Here is a 17,890-nt window from a genome sequence, read left to right on the forward strand (position 1 = left end):
AGTTTACATACAAATATCCTTACAGTCTGAAAATTACAGTACAAATATCCTGTCACATTTGATCTCTGTGAGGTCAGAGGTCAAATTTACAAATTAATACCTCTTGTCTGTGACCTACTCCTACATAAGGTTTGTGTAATCAGAGTAAAACGTCTGTGCAATGTTTTAATACAATAGTTGCTACTAAAATCTTTGATTTGAAAAGAATGACAAACAAACACGTTCAGTCTAAGCTGAAAATGTATACATTTGTGTGACAATGAAAACACACAGAATTCACAATATAATCTTTTTTGGATCTTTTTATTGATTAAAAATACATTTAGAGTGCCCAATACGATAAGTTGTGTATTAGATGGCACAAAACCCCAATAATTTGACAATTCCCTCTGAGCAAGCACTAGGCGACAGTGGGGAGTAAAAACTTCCTTTTAACAGGGAGAAAACTCCGGCAGAACCAGGCTCAGTGAGGAACGGCCATCTGCCTCGACCGGTCAAGGGTTTTTAAAATGACTCGATTAGATGTTAAATAAATTAAACTGAAAATGCTACGTCCAGATGAACAAAATCTACTTTTAGGGACTTACATAACAGTAACCAAGTATTTTCTGCCTGCGATCCATACAGCATGACCCGCACAGAGAAAGAAGCTTGTCATGAAATGTTCACTTTCCAATACAGTGATGGCATGCTCCTTGAAAAGCTTTACAATTATATCATCTGCATATTCATGGTCTAATTCCATGAATGTCAGTATGACATCTGGCTCTTTCCATTTCTGTATTAAAGAGCTGTAAACCATATCACTGATGAACATCACATTATCAACTTTGATCTTTTTAAGTCTAGGCCAGAGTTTTATGAACAGCCGTTGGGTGATGGCATCAACTTTTTCAGTAGAGGAAGGTGAACTGGCATTTTTATTGACACGTGTCACCACCTTCTTGATGCAGGCTTCCACAGATAACCTGTAATTTTCAGCCTCTTCAGCATCACACAGGGCTGGATTCTTCATAGTGTCGATCAGGTGATTTTTAATGATATCGACCGTCAGTTTTCTCAACACTGGGTCCTCGTCGTTCAGTAACATCAGTAAATGTTTTTCTTTACAGAATGTTTTCTGACGTAGCTCTTGGTAAATGGCCCTGTCGAGATCTTTCAGGTTTTTTTTATGTATATGAAGATCTTTGATCCTGTTGTCAGACAACACGTGTTTTAACAGGTACCTGTGGAGTTTTTTAGAAGGTTTGTAGTGCGAATTCTTCGCAGCCCGTGTGAGCACAGCATCAATGAGTGCGCTCACACATTCTTCTTCATCATCATCATAATTGCTGACAGTAATGCCAGATGATGATTTTTTCTCCACTATTGGAAATATATTACTTTTAAATTCTTCTAAAAGTGTTTCAGACATGGTTTTAGTTTGTTCGTCCTCGTCCTCCTCGGCTCTAACGCACCACGAGAAGAACCTTGCCAGTAGGCTTTTTTTACGGAAGAGGTGATCTTCAAATATGGAAATGATCACCTCTAGGTACGGCTGACCTACGGCTAGCGCAATGATCACGAGATCAGGGCTAATGTCCAGCCGCTTTGTGATGTCTTTAAAAATCACCTTTTCAAGTTTTTTAATCCCCCTGTGTGTGATTTTGAGAGGCTTTTGCTCAACTTGTGCCCACAGAGCTGTGAAGAGGCGCTGCTGAATCATTTCCGATGGCGACACCTTTGCCTCTTTGGAGGCACGTGTAATAACAGCATTTATTAGCTCTTTAACGAGCAGCTGTTCTTCTGACACCGGAGGTTCCTGGAGATCAACTGACTCTGGATCCCCCGGATTCTGTTGCTGGCTGCATGACTGAGGGCAGCACACACAGTGCTTCATTTCCCCCTCGTCGCTCTGTAAAATGTTTACGCCAGGGACGACACTACATTCAGAGTCGTCTTCAGTGGCGCAACTTTGAATCGCATCGGTTGTTTCAATGGCAGAATTCATATTTTCAAATGAAATAACTTTTTTACAATCTGGACTTGATTTTGTATTTTGTGTAAGTTGCTGAGTTTGTGTCTTAGACATTACTCCCTCTTGCTAAACTTACCTTGTAACTAACCCTGTGCAAATGATTCTATTTATAGGCTTTTTCCAAGGTGATGTCACACAAGACATGAAAGGATCAAAGGGATTCTAGCGCTAAGCCCCGCCCACATCCGATATGACGGCGACGTGACGTTACCATAGCGACCGCTATACAATGGCGATCCTCAGTTGTTGGGATTGAGTGAAACTTGTTTGGATTCAAACATGTAGCCTGCTGGTCCACTGCTGTAACCCACAGCAAATACTGTTAAAATCCTTCCTTTAAAGTTAGAATGTCAAGCGACCCCCCTCCGACCCTCACCCACTGTGTTGTTGTCGGGTTTACCGTGACGGCTGGTAAGCTATGCTAATTTAACTGTTTATGTAGCTTCACTCATTCACCTGCAGACACAGACGGCTATCAGAATGGTCACACGTCTTCTTAGAGGACGTTACAGGTGAACACGCGCGGTGAGTTACAGCCAGCGAGGAGTCACGCAGTTTTTGCGTGCATGTCTGTGCTCGTGGACATTTGTGAGCAGAAACGCTTATTATTAAATTATGTACTTACACTCAGAGTTAGAAATGAAATATTTGTATTAGAGGGAAGGAGTATAACAAACTATAAATTAAGCTAATTTGCACGTTTTTATTCTGCTTTTCTAATCAAAAAATTGTTAATGCAAGAAAAATATCCAAATATTAACAGAAAAAAGTGAAACCAAACTCTCCCATATTTTATATCCCTCCCCTCTTTTTCCTTTTTTCCAGATCCTCCACACACGACTCACGGGCAGCATGGTGGCATGGTTAGCACTGTTCCCTCACAGCAAGAAGGTCCTGAGTTCAATTCCACCATCAGGCCAGGGTCTTTCTGTGTGGAGTTTGCATGTTTTGCCTGGTTTCCTCCCATGGTCCAAAAGACATGCAGTTAGTGGGAATAGGTTAATTGAAAAATCTGAATTGCCCATCGGTGTGAGTACGAATGTTTAGCCCTTTGACAGACTAGCGACCTGTCCAGAGCAGACCCTGCCTCTCGCCCTAAGATAGCTCCCATAGGCTCCAGTGACCCTGAAAAGGAAAAGCGCAAGTGAATGGGTGGATAGATACACATATACACTTGTCCTGACAATTCAAGAAACATTTGAAATATTTTATATCCCTCCCCTCTTTTTCATTTTTTCCAGGTCCTTGTAGTACTTCGTTGTCTTAGGAGCTTGAAAGAGGATGACTGGACTTCTTTAAGTTGTTTGAATACACAGGAAACAGACATTAGCAATAGAAAAACAGGATGACAAACATAACAGCCTTTACTTATGTAGCAGGTTTGTCAGAGAAACTCGAGAGAATTTTCTCCAAGAACAACATCCCAGTGCACTTCAGACTCAGCCACACCCTCAGACAACAACTGGTTCATCCCAAGGACAAAACTCCACGACACGGGGTATGCCGTGCAGTGAGGAATGCTTGGACTTCTAGATTGACTGTAGAAACCAGAGAGCCACTCCCTATAAACGCATGGCACAACATAGAAGAGCCTCCTCGACAGGGCAAGACTCAGACTTGCATCTGCATCTGCAGGACAAAAGTCACACCTTCAGATGGTTTGAAAATCAGCCCAAATAATCACCCCTCCACCCCTGTGCTTTATGGTTAGCATGACGTGTTTGGTCTCGCCTGTGCAAAGGACGTTTTACCAGAAGTCTTGTGGTTTGCTCAGATGTGGCTTTGCATACATACAATGTGCTGCTGTATTCTTTATAGACAGAAGAGGCTTTTAACATGCTGACTGAGGCCTGTAGAGTCTGAGATGTGGCTCCTGGGGTGAATTTTGTTCCAGGAAGATTATGGATAGGTGTTAACACACCTATATGCTCCCCTTCAGAGGTGACAGTCTGCTTTAAAGTAGATGCTCACACTTACTAACACTCAACTAACCAAATGCATTTGATTACCAGCACCTGGAAGCAACTGACCAGGGGAGCCACCATAGGGGTGGGGAGGCACTGGCCTCCCCTGACAAGACTGCCTTATGTTGGTAATAACTTTAATAAATGTAAGCACATGAGAGAGGAAGACACCCTACAATGAACTTGTCATGGGGTTAGTGTTTCACAGGACTGCAGAGAGCCCTGTGAAAACGTTCTCTTTGCTGTTCATCATCTGCTTTTTAAATGAATAGTTTATTAAATGTGAATGTTCACTTGTTCTCTTTTAAATTTAAAGACAGGTGGGTTGTGAAGCAGTTGTTTTGGGCTGTAATTTGTGACCCACCAACTGAAATGAGCTTGATAGCTTTGCCCTAATCCAGAGTGAAATGCAAAATGAGCTGTTAGTATGTATCTAGGGGTGATTTAAAGAGCGTTGCCCTCTCAGAATCAATCCAGACTGATTTAAACAGATGTCAGTGAAGTTGGCTTAGTGCAGGTCAGCGTGTGTAGAAGATCACATGCTGCCTGATGCATACCTGAACCGCAGAAGGTGTTTGAGTGTATTACTGGTGACAAATTGTCCTCACGGCTCATGTGAGTAATGAGGACTCATTATTTGCGAGAGTCACAAGATGAGAGCGTCCAGTACCGGCTGCTCGGGTCTGCTGCTGGCTCAACATGTTCTCATCCAACAGTTCAGCTCGACAGATTAGCCAGAGAGGGGTTGCTGTCGAGTTACTACCCTGGACCTAAATGAGAAGAAGATACTCAAGTATTAGTGTTTTTGTGAACTGCAAAAGCCCCAAATCACTTTGTGTGAACCAAAATCTCGGTGATTTAAGCTAATGTAGTGAATCAACCCCTCTTCTGACAAGACTTTAAATGGTTTTCAGCTCATTAGACACAAATTGCAGACCCTGTTTAATCTTTTGTTGAATGCATACACCTTTGATTTTCATGCATTTCCTCTGAATTATTGCTTCATGGTTATGAGGGCAAAGGAGCTTTTATTTTGAGTGTGTGTTTGAAACACTGAGAGATGTTAGTGTCTTTGAGATTCTTAATTTGTCAGCTTTGTGTAGACACCTCAGGACTTTGTAGGTGTTTGGATATAAAGCTCACTCTGATCTGCTGATGTCTCTGTCTCTCCAGCAAAAGGTGATCTGATAGGGCTTCAGGATGTAAAACAATGCATCTCAAAGGTTGTGGCTCGAGAAGCAAAGAGAGCAGTATTTCCCAATGTTTCCAACATAAATAGGTCCTCATCTGAGTGGACAGAGGCTCTTCTTGGGTTTTAATTGTCTCATGAATTCTGAAAAGCTGAGCAGATTTTAGTAAACTTCTGTATGTGTAACTCAACACTTGAAACCTCATGTGTGTCACAGTCCTCTTGTCCTCCTGTGGCAATCTGCATCTCTTTCCTCTCTCTGTGTGAGAGTGAGTGTGGGTTTGTCCCTTAACCTGCTTGTGTGTTTCAGAGATGGCGTTTGTTCCCATGGTTACTCTGGCTACACACCTGGAAGCTGTTTCGTATCATCCACAATCATCCAACTGTCTGCAATCCAGTGATTACCCGCCTGCTCTTTAAGGCTGAAGAGTCCCCTCGGTCGATGCCAGGTCGATGTGTAGTTCGGCTCTGCTGTGGACGTTTCCTCATCTCTGCCAGCCCGTGTGGTGAAACGAGAAAAGAAAAGCTGCGGACGAAATACCTCTCAAGATGACTCTATCTTCAATAAGCCTGTTAAACCTTTATTCTGGTGTCCTGCATTTTGAGTCCAGATCCTTCAAAAAGCGATTGTCTTGCAATTCTACAAAAAATGCAAACTAGAAACGGGAATGGACCCAACACTTGTACTTTCAAAGAAAATAATACACCATCAGACTTCTTTGTCTTAAACTGTGGTTTACCGGCTCCACATTTCCTTCATTCAACCTTGTGTGCACTTGATTCATACTTGTATAACATATAGTTATGTTGGATGACCCATCTGCTTTCATACGTAAATTACAGCGTGACACATAAAAGAATTTAAAATAAGCCACCATGATCTTGAACCTCTGTTGTACTGCGATGTTACATGATACTGGAGGAGGAGGGAGGTGGCAGTGGAGGACTGCCACCTCCCTGTTTCTGGATTTCTGTTTTTATTTCATACTTTATCATTTTTGTAGGATTATAAAACAACCACGAGTCTGGAAAGACCAGAGTTACGTGTCAAGAACACTGTTTTTAAATTTTTTTTATGCAGCGTGTCATGAATGCTGAATGGTGTTTATATTTTTATGGTCGTGCGTGTGATCTGAAGATTCATGTGTAGTTCTGAACTGTGAGGGTTTGCCTCACAAGAGGTTAAAGTATTTTGAAAACAAGGTTTTATGTTTAAAGCTTTGAGAAGACTGAGAAAAGTTCTAAGAAATGTTTCATAGCAACTGAGAAAAACTGTAAGAAAATACAAATCTCAAATGATGAAACGGAGTACGCGGTGAAATTAAATCTTCTCTCTGCTGCTTGCCACAGCAGGTCGTCTGTCTCCATCCCACTCCGTCCTCAGTATCCTGTCACGCCAACCCTCTGCATGTCCTTCATTACATCCATGAATCTTCTCTTTGGTCTTCTTTTCTTCCTCCTGCCTGGCAGCTCCATCTCCATCCCATTATCCCTCCCTGTGCTAAATTAAATAGTAAAATATCACCATGGGGGGTAAGTGGCTGGTCAAAACAAGTTATATCACACAAAAGGTCTCAGCTTTACCAACATTTTGATCCAACGGTCATCTTCTAGCCATGAGCCAAAGAATCGGGAGCATCAAAGATGACTTGCACCGAAGCCTCCGGGTTTATTCACAGGAGAGATGGCACCATCTACTGAGCAGAGACGGCTGCTGCAGATACTGTGTGTGTCCACCAGCTTTATCGCTCTGTGAGATTTCCATTCATTGTTTTATGTCCAATCACGTCCAACTAATCTGTCAGCGTAGCTGTGTGTGGGCAACACTGATTCACAGCCTTTACAGTTAAAAATAGTTTTCTTTTGCTTCATTTCTGATGATTATTGCAACATCGAGAGTAAGAGACTGTGGTCACTGTGTGGTCACTGTGGTGGGTTTGATAGTTTGTGTTATTTAAATATGCAAACCAATACTTGTAATGCACTTACATAAGAGAAATATGCAAAATGAAGTGAAGTGGGAGTCGTTGTATTATACAAGCCAAGTCGCAGTGATGTTTAATGTTTCGGCTGCTGGCACAAAAAGCGTGTGGTATCAATTGTATGACAGAAGTGAGGCAAGCATACAACATGTGAGGCCTTTTAAATGAAGTTTTACATTTTTTGTAAATAGCAGGCCTGGAGTCATCCGGCGTCTCTGCCTGTTAGAGAGTATGAGTCAAGCCCTGAAGCAACATTAACAGACAGGGAGGAACAAAACCCTCATATTCATGATGTGTCAGTGGAAATGAAAACAGCTAAACTGTGACAGCAAATTCAGAAACAAACTAAGCCTGCTCAGTAAAAAAAATTTTCACACAGGGTGTGCACGAGAGTTAAACTTAGTACCTGAACTCAGAAACAGCAGATTAGAAAACAGCTTTTCACGATTTTCCTTATGGAAGTAATGAACATGATGTATTGAGATAAACAATTTGTCTATTATTATGCTGTTTGATGATTAAACTCAGTTGACCCATCATAGCAGGCTGGAGCCCAACAATGATAGGAATTAGGAACCCCAGAGTCTAGATGGTGGTAATGAAGATGAAGGGGGGATGATAGAAAAGCAGTGAGATTTACAGTAGACAGAATAGCGGCTGATTGGCTCACAGACGGTGGGCAAGAAAAAGACTGGAGTAGAGTAATGATTGAGTTTGCAAGCGTGGGAAAGTGGAAGTGATGAAGACAAGCAGCTCGAACACCCAGGAAAGCAGGCGGATGACTGATTACAGCTCTTCCTTATTGAACTTACGCATAAGCTTCATTTAGATTCATGCTTGTATATGTTTATGTTAAGAATACATATTCTTACCCAAGGTGGCATGCTGTGACTTTTACAGAAACGCAAACAGAGACGACCTCAACCCCCTCCAAAAAGAGAACATCTTATAGAGTTGAGAAATACTATTACTTATATAGATGTCATCTAAATATTTGTTATTAGGTGACAATGAAGAGTGATGGAGGAATTTTTAGAAGCACTCCTTTAATAAAAGTAGCAATGAAACCACCTTACTACACATGAATCTGCATTATGTGCAAATTGCACTTAAAGTATCAAGAGTATTCTGCAGAATATTGTTCCCCATCAGTGTTATATGGATTACTGCTGTAGGTGTTGAAGGTTGAGCTGAATTTAAATGCTTCATATACTGTTTAATAATGCATTATATTCTATAAAATCATACGTTTGCCCGGGCTGCTTTGTGAAGACCACTTATCTTTAAAAAACAGGTTTTAATGAGCTCAGAAAAATAGACCTACACCTCGTTTAATGACAAAAGAATTACTGATGAATTAAAAAGTTTGTCCACTATCTAACACTGACTGTCAATACGTACAGGAGGATTAAAATCTTAATTAAAAATGAAGGTGCTGTGTTGGCAAAACAGCTGGTTAAAATGTCTGTCAATCAAATGATTTCTCATAAATACTAACCTGAAATTTCGGAGCCTACATCTCTGACTTTTCTAAATCACACGTTGGTCAAGGTGGTTCATATGAGGAAACTTATCTGTGAAGTTGATAAGTCACAGTCATTTACTTCTGTTCCCACACGGCCACGGATGGAAACTGATCTCAGAGCAGTGAAACCAGAGCAGTAGTTTGTCTAGCACATTGGTCCCCCATCGGTTTCACATCAAACCTGCTGGGTTCTTAGCTTGACAGGGTCCAGCTGTTGTTTACAAGACACACACATGTCCATGAAATCAAAGGAAGCTAAAGATTCCAGTGGCCCCATAAAGCAGAGTTAAGCCTGCTTCCAGAAACAACAGCCAACTGCTGCCACAAGATTCAGTAATTTTAAGGATGGATGCAAAATGACAGAATGTTTTATAACAACACAGTTTGAAATGAAAGCAGAAAGACTGATTTGACCTTGGAAAACTTTCTTTAATATCTATTTTTAGATTTCACCAGACAGGCAGTGCTTATTTTGAAAAAATGTCAATAGTTCTAGTTTATCTGTTATATTTAGCCTGCAGTTTACTTTCTTTATCCATACTAAGAACTGTAAGTGTTAGCTTCAACGTTAGTTAATGATTTTGGATTTTTCAGCCAGCTATGTAGCTACTTTTCTGCAAGCTGTCAGGTCTGTTTAGCTAACAGTATTATCTGTTAGCTAAACAGGTTATCTGTTTAACCTGATTTTAGCTAATGATTACAGCAAAGGTTTAATCTATAATTGTATCCAATTGTTACAACTGCTCACCCCAATAACTGTATAGCATAATATTTTAGCTATTAACATCTACCCTTTTGTTAGATATTGTAACTGCAAGCTATTCAGCTAATGCTGCACTAATTTATGACTTTTTTCTTGTTTGGCTAACTGTTTTGCCTATTTGATGTCAACTGCTAACCATAGTTTTACTTAAAAATGATCAACTTTCTTTGTTCAGTTCAATCAGTATGTTTAACTAACAATTTATTGTGTATACATACTGTAGGCTAACACCGTCAGCGGTCAGCTATACTCGAGGTATAACTTCAGTCTTTTTTTGTTAATTTTATCAAGCTATTTTACTTTTTTATCCATACTGTAAGCTAACAGATTCAGCTGCTTATGCATACTACAGAGACTTTCTGACTTTCTGTAATCATTAGTATTAGCTATTGATTTCAGTTGTTGGTCATCATTTTAATGATTTATTTCAACTTTTTATTTATTTATTTTTTATTTTTGGTCAATTAATCACATTTAAGTCATTTATGTATTTGCTTTAAACTGTTCTAAAAAGGACAAACAAAAACCATCAAAGGTGACGGTACAGTCAGCTTATTTTAGCTTGTGTGCAGGCAAGAAAAAATGGTGTTGTAGTCCACACCTGTTGTGGAGTGAAAATGTGGTCATTAAATTTATTTTTATTACAAAAACAAACTAAAAAAGGCACAAGGAGGCTGAATTGAGGACAAAAATATATTCAATATACTGCTAATACAGCTGTTTGCAAACATCTGCACATGAAGCGTGCTAATGCAGAGCTAGCAGAGAACCAGGAGCGAGTGTATGCTGACCCTAAGCCTGCAGCCAGATCCTGATCTTCAGCAGATAACAAAGACAGGTTTACAGCACTGTAACCTGCATTTCTACCTGTGCATGTTTCTACTCAAGAAACACATTGCATGAACACTTTGAAGTCTCTTTGAGCTGGTTTGCAACATTACTTTGTGTTGTCAGCTCTAAGTTCAAACGCTAAAAGAAAGGTCAGAGGTGTGTCATCAGCATATTCATTTGCGTCAGTGTGTGGGACGCTAGTCTGAGGTTTATACTGGCAACTGTTAAATATGTGACAATAAATTTTAGGACATGTCACAATGTACCAGAAAATAATGCAGTGAGCTGTGTAACAAATTACTTTCTTCAGGGAGTAATTAAGTAATGTGTGATACATTGCTTTTTTTTTCTTTTTTTTTAAATAATAGCCCCAACACTGCTTTTAATTCAATGATAACTTTTCTGCTGAAAGACATTAATCTCCTTTTAAGTCTGCCTGAGATGATTATCCTGCAGTGCACTGAGTATTGCAGTACTCGGTATACAGAAGTAATACATCATTAACTACTATGATATTTTCTACTTATGTTCAACCAAGCCTTAAAGTCAGGTTTAGGGTTATCCAGGTTAGGCAGTTTACAAAAAGGAGGGTTAGCGTCATGTTAACCCATGAAATTCAAATGAAATGGTAGTTGATAAGCTGCAGGCTGAGGTAATATCACTCGGCGCATAGCTGAAATGTCTTTTTGTTTATTTAAAGGTTTATTGTACTGTGTGTTGTGGAGTATTTCCACATATTTGGGGACAACCTTATTCATCTTAGACTGGAGAGTTATTTCAAGTTTTGCAGGCTTTTGTAGATAATTATATATGCATTATCTATGAGTGACTCCACACTCGTGTCATATTGTATTACTCACACCCCAAGTGCAGGCTGTTAAATCTACTGTACACCTATTCAACTTCAAAATGCTGGGCAGGGTTGGAGAAGAGAAGTGCTGGACTCATCTCACTGGCGAATTGTTTCTTTTTTTAAAACACACACACACTTGAATTAGAGCATTTTAGAGTGTTGGGTCAGGCACAGTGCAGGGTCCCTGGAGCTGTTTAGCAGCTAAGTGGCCATAATGCATTTAGTGTAAAGTGACTGGGGGGGCTTAGCCACAGCTCTCCGTCTCATTCTTAGAAAGTGCTCAGAGGTGCTAATACCGTCCGGATTTATGCCGCTCATTCACAAGCAGCTCGACTTCTGCGACAAACAGCCGTTCTCAGTCTGAGAAGCTGTCCAACAATTTCTTTTTTTTTCTTACATGATTTATACCTGTCTCTTTGTCTCCCTTCCCCCCTCTCTTTGCAGTCTCCTGTCCTTCTTTATTCACTCCACCTGTCTCACTTCCACCTTTCCTTCACATTTTGATTTCCAGCCTCACTCTAAGCATTGCAGAGACTTAAATCTCGGGTTTCCGTCTCACTCTAATGTCTCTCGACGGCGCCTTACGAAACCAGCCACCCCTCAAAGTTGCTACTCGCCCTACATTTCTTGAATACACACTTGTCTACAGTGAATGAGCAGAGGAAGAGACTGCAGTGCTTCACTATACAGGGTGTTGATGTCTGGAGATCCCACTCACTCTTCAGTGTGTGTGTGTGTATCTGATTTGCGAGTCACAGGTTCTTCATATGTGTACAGTTAATACATGAAAGCTAAGCCCGAGCATGCGTGTGCAACCTAACACTTAGAATAAACCTGTGTTCTGTTTGTTGTATGTGCAACAGTGCCTGTTTGCATGCTCGAAGAGGCTGTACACACACAAAAGTCGGTGCGTATATATGTGTGTGTGCTACAATCACGCACAGCTTATGTAACGCCCAGGCATGTTATAACTTCACTGCGCCTGCTGTGTGTGTGTAGGTGCCTGTGTTTATGTGTGTGCCCAGTTGTGTGTAGCTATGGAAGCGTGCCCGCTCGCCTGTGTGTACATGTGCGTGTGAGTGCGCCAGACAGACTGCAATGCCGCAACCAGCCAGCCAGCCAGCTCTGTATCATCACTGACCATGCTCGCCATCTGTGCCTGTAAGCTATAGAAACGGCGTGCCGCACTGCTACACAGCAACGCCATTAGTGTCTTAGGAAACTATGCCTCTGTGCTTCCATCACGTTCCGTGTTGTGCTGTATTCCTCAGGGTATATGCTCCTGCAAACATCTCCCACAGTGTATGTGTGTGTTTGTGCAGGGAGGCCCACAGTGTATATGGGTCACTCTCTCAGGAGCCATAATCCCATGTTTGGACCAACTTACTCACTGGGGTTTCACTCCTTCTGTTTGGCCAAGCTGATGGCAACAAGCATAATGACCTCACCACACCACTCGGTCATTGGCCTGCAGACCTCGGGCCTCTCAGCCAATAACAGATGGCTCTGGTGACGTATAGCCTCCAGTGGCTGTCCTGATTGGCTGGGGAGGCGGGACAAAGGGGCACTGTGCTTTTTAGAGCGCCTCTGATTTGCTTAGAGGGTGAAAGAAGAATGGAAGAAGGGAAGGGAGAGAAAGCATGAGAATTTGGGAGTTGGTGTTTTTTTTCTGTGTGGCTCCTGTTGAAACTACACTCAACCTGTGGCTTACATGGATCACAGTGCAGCTGTGCAGCACATGGGAACACATGCATATACATAAATAGCACACATGCAGCTAACGAAGCGTACTAAATCTGCTTTAGAAACTGTGAGCTGAAGCTGGTGACCTGACATTTTGATCTTTATTAAATCTGATAATGTCATGACAGTGATTTTTTTTCTTCTCTGTCCACTAAAAGGAAGTCTAACCTTTAGTTTGACAAGCCACAGACCATTTTTCTGCATTAATGTTTATAGCCAAATGTAAACGATAAATAAATAAATAAAGGCAGGAGGAGAGAAAGGTTTCAGTCCCGTCCTGCGTGCCTGTATAGAGTCGCAGACATACCCACATAGCAGCTCTATTGGACGCAGCAGCCTTGCTCTCCGAACAGCTGTTCTGTGTTTTCCCACACTGTGATTGGCCACGATGCGCCGTCAATCAAATTTACTTTGACGTGCGGCCTCGCCCCTACTCGCCTTACGCGGCATCCTATTGGCTACTGTACGCGTTCGTGTTCCGCGATTGGTCGGACGGGCTGGTTGTCAAGGCTTTGGGGCTTCATTCACCATTTTGCGACTGTAGTGTAGAATGTACAGGGCAGTAGTTTTTCCTCCTTTTAAGTTGCTTTGCCGGAGAAACATGAACGGCCGCTAACTGGCAGCTGCGGACGACTGGACACCCTGCCCTATTTTACCCAGCAAACTCATCAGAGAAACACACCGGGGTACTATACATGAGCTCTGGTGAGTACAGGCTGCCTACAAATCTTCTCCTGCAGCACTGCAGTGGGGCTTGTTGTGCGTTTGCTAACGTTGTTCATGTTTACCACAAACAGTATTAGCAGAGGAGCTGATCAGCACAGTTTGCGATATCTGGGTGGCCTGCGAAGAGACCGGAATGGGTGTCTTCTGCGAGAAAAAAAAACAGGGAGCGGTGCGGCTTAGGCATAGTGAGCCTGAAACTTTTCCACGAGAAAATAGAACGCCATAACAGCCGTTGGACTTTCCAGAAACAGCGCTTATTTACGAAAAACCTCGAAAACTCCTCGCTTGTCATGCTTTCTTCCTGTTTTTTATTAAATCAGCGTGGCCATTTGGATTGATATGTGGTTTTAAAGCGCTTGTAGAGGCCTTTTTTTCCTCCCCTTGGGCTAGTTTGTGGCAACACACTGACACTAACCCCCCTCAAACCACCCCATGTAACACGGCTGCAATTATGCTAATAACGACGAGGGTGAATACTAAATTATCCTGGCAGCTTCAGCTATATTTTCACACGGTTGTCACTTTCGGATGGGCCAAACAAACGACTTTGTGTAGCTGTTTGTCGCTTTAAGGTCGTGTAAGCTGGCAGATATGGGCCATATATGGTGGCATTAAGGGTCAGTATGCCCGTTAAACCGGTTATTTCCCGGTTACGGTGAGTAGAGGATTTCCAAGAGGCCTTGTGTGTTTAGTTGAGGCCTGGTCGGTGCACGCCACGGCCTGCAGTGTTTGGAGTAAAACTGGTAGTAATCGCGGTACTACGAGGGCTTGACACGGCACTATCCAGCTAAAGCAGAGGTGACATCACCGCTTGTTGTTTGCATTTTGTGCTCTGGGGCCTTGTCTTGGTAAACTTAACAGCTGTTATCTGCTCGGGTTTATGATTGTGCATATATTGACCTGCCCTATCGTCATTACAGCTCTGTAGTAAGCCTGTTATGAACTTGAAAAAAACTTTTAGATATCTGTCCACTAAATGTGGATTAGAAACGCACTTAGAAGGGACTGAAAGTTCACTCTGTCTATATTGTCATAGATATTACAGTTTTGTATGCACACTTACTAGGAGTGTACTTGAGGTGTCACAATAACCTCAGTATTTAAGAAAATGAACATGTCAGTAATGCATGCATTGTAATATGGTAAATAATAGGTGAATTATTCTATTTTATATTATTTTTAGTATTACAGACTCTCATGCCCATCTCCATTCATAGGTATTTTGCTTTTCATTAATTTGCGAGAAAAGTCAATGTATAGTAAACAAAATTATAGATGCATTTGTCTGATACCATTGCTTCTTATTTTAGTATTGGCCTACCCTGCCCAAATAACTTTGTAGACGTGCTGTGCAATGTAAGAACACTTTCGGATATCATTTATTACAATGCGGGTTAATTAAATCTGGTTACGAGAGCCAAAATATCTGTAAGAGTTCACCTCTTGACACTATAATCTCTCGCAGCTTCTAATAGTAAACAATAAGTGTGACCATAAACATCCTGTAGGGCATACAGTTTTGTATGTATGGGGAATATATGTCCTAGAAGGGTCACAAAAACCATGATTTTGAAAATTAAATATCAATAATGTGTAGTTCTTTTTTTAACCAGTATAATCCAAAGCTGCAGGTGTCTTCTATCATATTATGCTTATACATATGACCTGCCCTGTTGTTATTGTAGTTTTGTAGTGATCCTGATATGAACTTTAATCATAGGCTCTGCATATAAGAAAACTAAAGAATATTACACATTGAAGACATCATAAGGGACCGGTGTCTCTAAAAGGTCACAGCTTGACATTAGAGATCCTTGCCACATATTGTAGTGAGGTTTATGGCAGTGCTGGCATAAATTTTATTGAGGACATAACGTTTTGTGTGCACAAGGAATATATGTACTAGACAAGTCATGATAACCATGATTGTATTGTAAACACCTGCATTTTCAAACTCTCTCATAACCTCCATGCACTTCTAGTTTCATTAAAATATATTTTAACTACTTGCAGGATATCTATTTCAGTGTATAAAATGCCTAGAAAAAAATGAAAAATGGTTCAGTGTAACACAGACTAATTTCCTTTCCTATACTTGGACCCATGGTGCTTTTACATGCACTGGCATGCATACACCCCTCCTCAAGACTCTTTCCAAGCTAGGAAAACCTTGTTTGGGGTAATTTCTGATAAGACTGGGAATGTTTTATATCGATTAAAGTAAAGTAAAAATCACCCTATGATTCAGTTCATGCGTGATTTCATAATGATTTTGGCACAGTTATGGTAGAAAAGTGGCTTACACTTGAACAGACGCCTATTCAGACTAAATGATCCGTCAGTCATGTTTTTCTCTTTCTCTCATATGACTTATATCAGCTCCATGGGGCCTACAGTCGGTATTCACAACAGCTCAAATGCTATTCTGCAAGTAAATTACGACTGAACTTGTTACCCCGCTCTTTATGTGCGCCTGATGATTACATGAATGTGAAACATTAAAGCCACAGACCTACTTTACCTCCCATGTGGACTCCCTTGCACCATATTTCACTGAGGTTACTGTGTGTTGTGTCAGTTTGCCTTTAAGCTCTTATCGTACGGCCCATGACTCTGACACCAGCTGTTGTACACAGTGCACTACTGAGTAAACACATGTAGCATACCTCTATCGTGACCAAGTAAGGCCAGCTGCCAAATTATTTTATGGTGTCTGCTCTACAGTTGTCTGTCCTAAATAGGGATTTACATAGAGGCCAGTGATGGCTATGAGCTCTCAACCTCTCCGTGTGCACTATCAGCTATCAGCACATAGATGTTTGCTTTGTGTGATGTGTGTGTATATGTGCGTGTGGCCTTGAGACAGGCGGCACTCATCTCTGAAAATGGATTTCTCTCCAGCCGATATGATGTGTCAGATATTAAAAGGACCTGAATGAATGCAAGCCTTCACAGACAAACAGGAAGGCAGCAAAAGGGAACAGAGACGAGCAGACAGAGAGACCGAGACTAGTGGGAGGACGAATGTAGAAACAGGGACAGGCAGGCAGACATGTAAGTTAACAGCCAAACTGTCACTGACAAGTAGACATGCCTAGTGGTTGGTTGATAGACATCATAACAGAACATTTTGACAGTGACCATCACAGCTGGAGTGAGGAATTACATGACAGAGTATATAAGGGCTGTGTTGACACTCCCTCTTATATACATGTTTCTGTATCTATGGAGACTTCACTTCCCAAAGAGATAAGCTAGAGACCACAGCAGCTACAGCCTGAGGCTAGTCCAGCGCACACCAGCCACACAGCAAACAAACCAGCTAAGTGATCACAGCTAAATCAATCTGTTTTACTTTCTAAACGTGAGTCTGAGCTGTGAATGAGGCTGGTGCAGAATAAGAGATAATCTGAATGACTCTGGCACGGCTAAGAGCGCTGCTGAATGACTCTGGTGTGGAATAGCAATTATTGTGAACAACTCTGTGTTTCTGGATGACTGCGGCACAAAAACGAGTATAGAGACTAAGTGGAAGGAGAGGAAGGAAAACGGGGGAGATGAGAGGTAAAAAAAACCAAACAAACAAAAATCGATATTGTGGAAAGAGCGAATGCAGGCAAGGAGGATAAGAAAGAAAGCATAGCAAAGAGAGAGGGAGGAATAAAGTAACGGGAAGTTAGGTAATGGTCTTCCACAGGAAATGGAGTTAGTTGTAGGGGCGGATTGCTCTGCTTTGAAATACATAGATAAAGGTCGCCACTGAGAAAGAGAGAGAGAGCGAGAGAGAGAGAGAGAGAGAGAGAGAGAGAAAGGGAGGGTTTCAGTATGTGAGCAAAGAAGGAATTCCCCCGCCTCTACTGCCCGGGCCAAGAAGTAGTGTGTGCGTGAGTGTGTGAGAGAGGATTGCATGCAGAAAGGCTTGTCTGGGCAAATTGCAGAGTGCTCCTCACTATTTCCATGCTGCGCTGTAAGCCTACATTGTGTTTATCCTACAATATGGCCTCCTGTTTTCAATATGTACCTGGTATGGCTGTAGGTCTTGTGTAATGTGAGTAGAAACTGTTATGTAATGAATTAATGTGTAATGAATTTGTAGATGAGTCATGTTCATTACTACTCTAATACGATGGTGCATCATTTAGCGGGGAATACATTTCTTTGAATTATAATTTAACTGTTTGTTACAATTATTTTTTTTAATATCGTTGCTGTGTTTTTGTTTTTGACTATTTGCCGTTTTTAGAATGTTTTCATAAATTACTTTGAGTTGTGTTTCTGTCTGAGTGTCTTTGCTGCA

The 17,890-nt window shown here is 41.4% G+C and overlaps 1 protein-coding gene across 7 annotated transcripts in view; it reads left to right on the forward strand.

Annotated features, from left to right (window-relative positions):
* Positions 1–5,393: 5,393 nt before the first annotated feature.
* The window catches only part of cica (capicua transcriptional repressor a), a 59,733-nt gene continuing 47,236 nt past the window's right edge, over positions 5,394–17,890 (forward strand). Inside the window, exons 1-2 of one of the 7 annotated variants that reach the window (XM_040020893.1) lie at positions 5,394–6,703; positions 6,785–6,897. The gene's annotated coding sequence lies outside the window, so the exon portion shown is untranslated. The other 6 variants (XM_040020894.1, XM_040020895.1, XM_040020889.1 and 3 more) reach the window with 6 other exon arrangements.

The sequence above is a fragment of the Simochromis diagramma genome, unplaced genomic scaffold (assembly GCF_900408965.1).
Source record: "Simochromis diagramma unplaced genomic scaffold, fSimDia1.1 OVJJ01000753.1, whole genome shotgun sequence".
Taxonomy (NCBI): Eukaryota; Metazoa; Chordata; class Actinopteri; order Cichliformes; family Cichlidae; genus Simochromis; species Simochromis diagramma.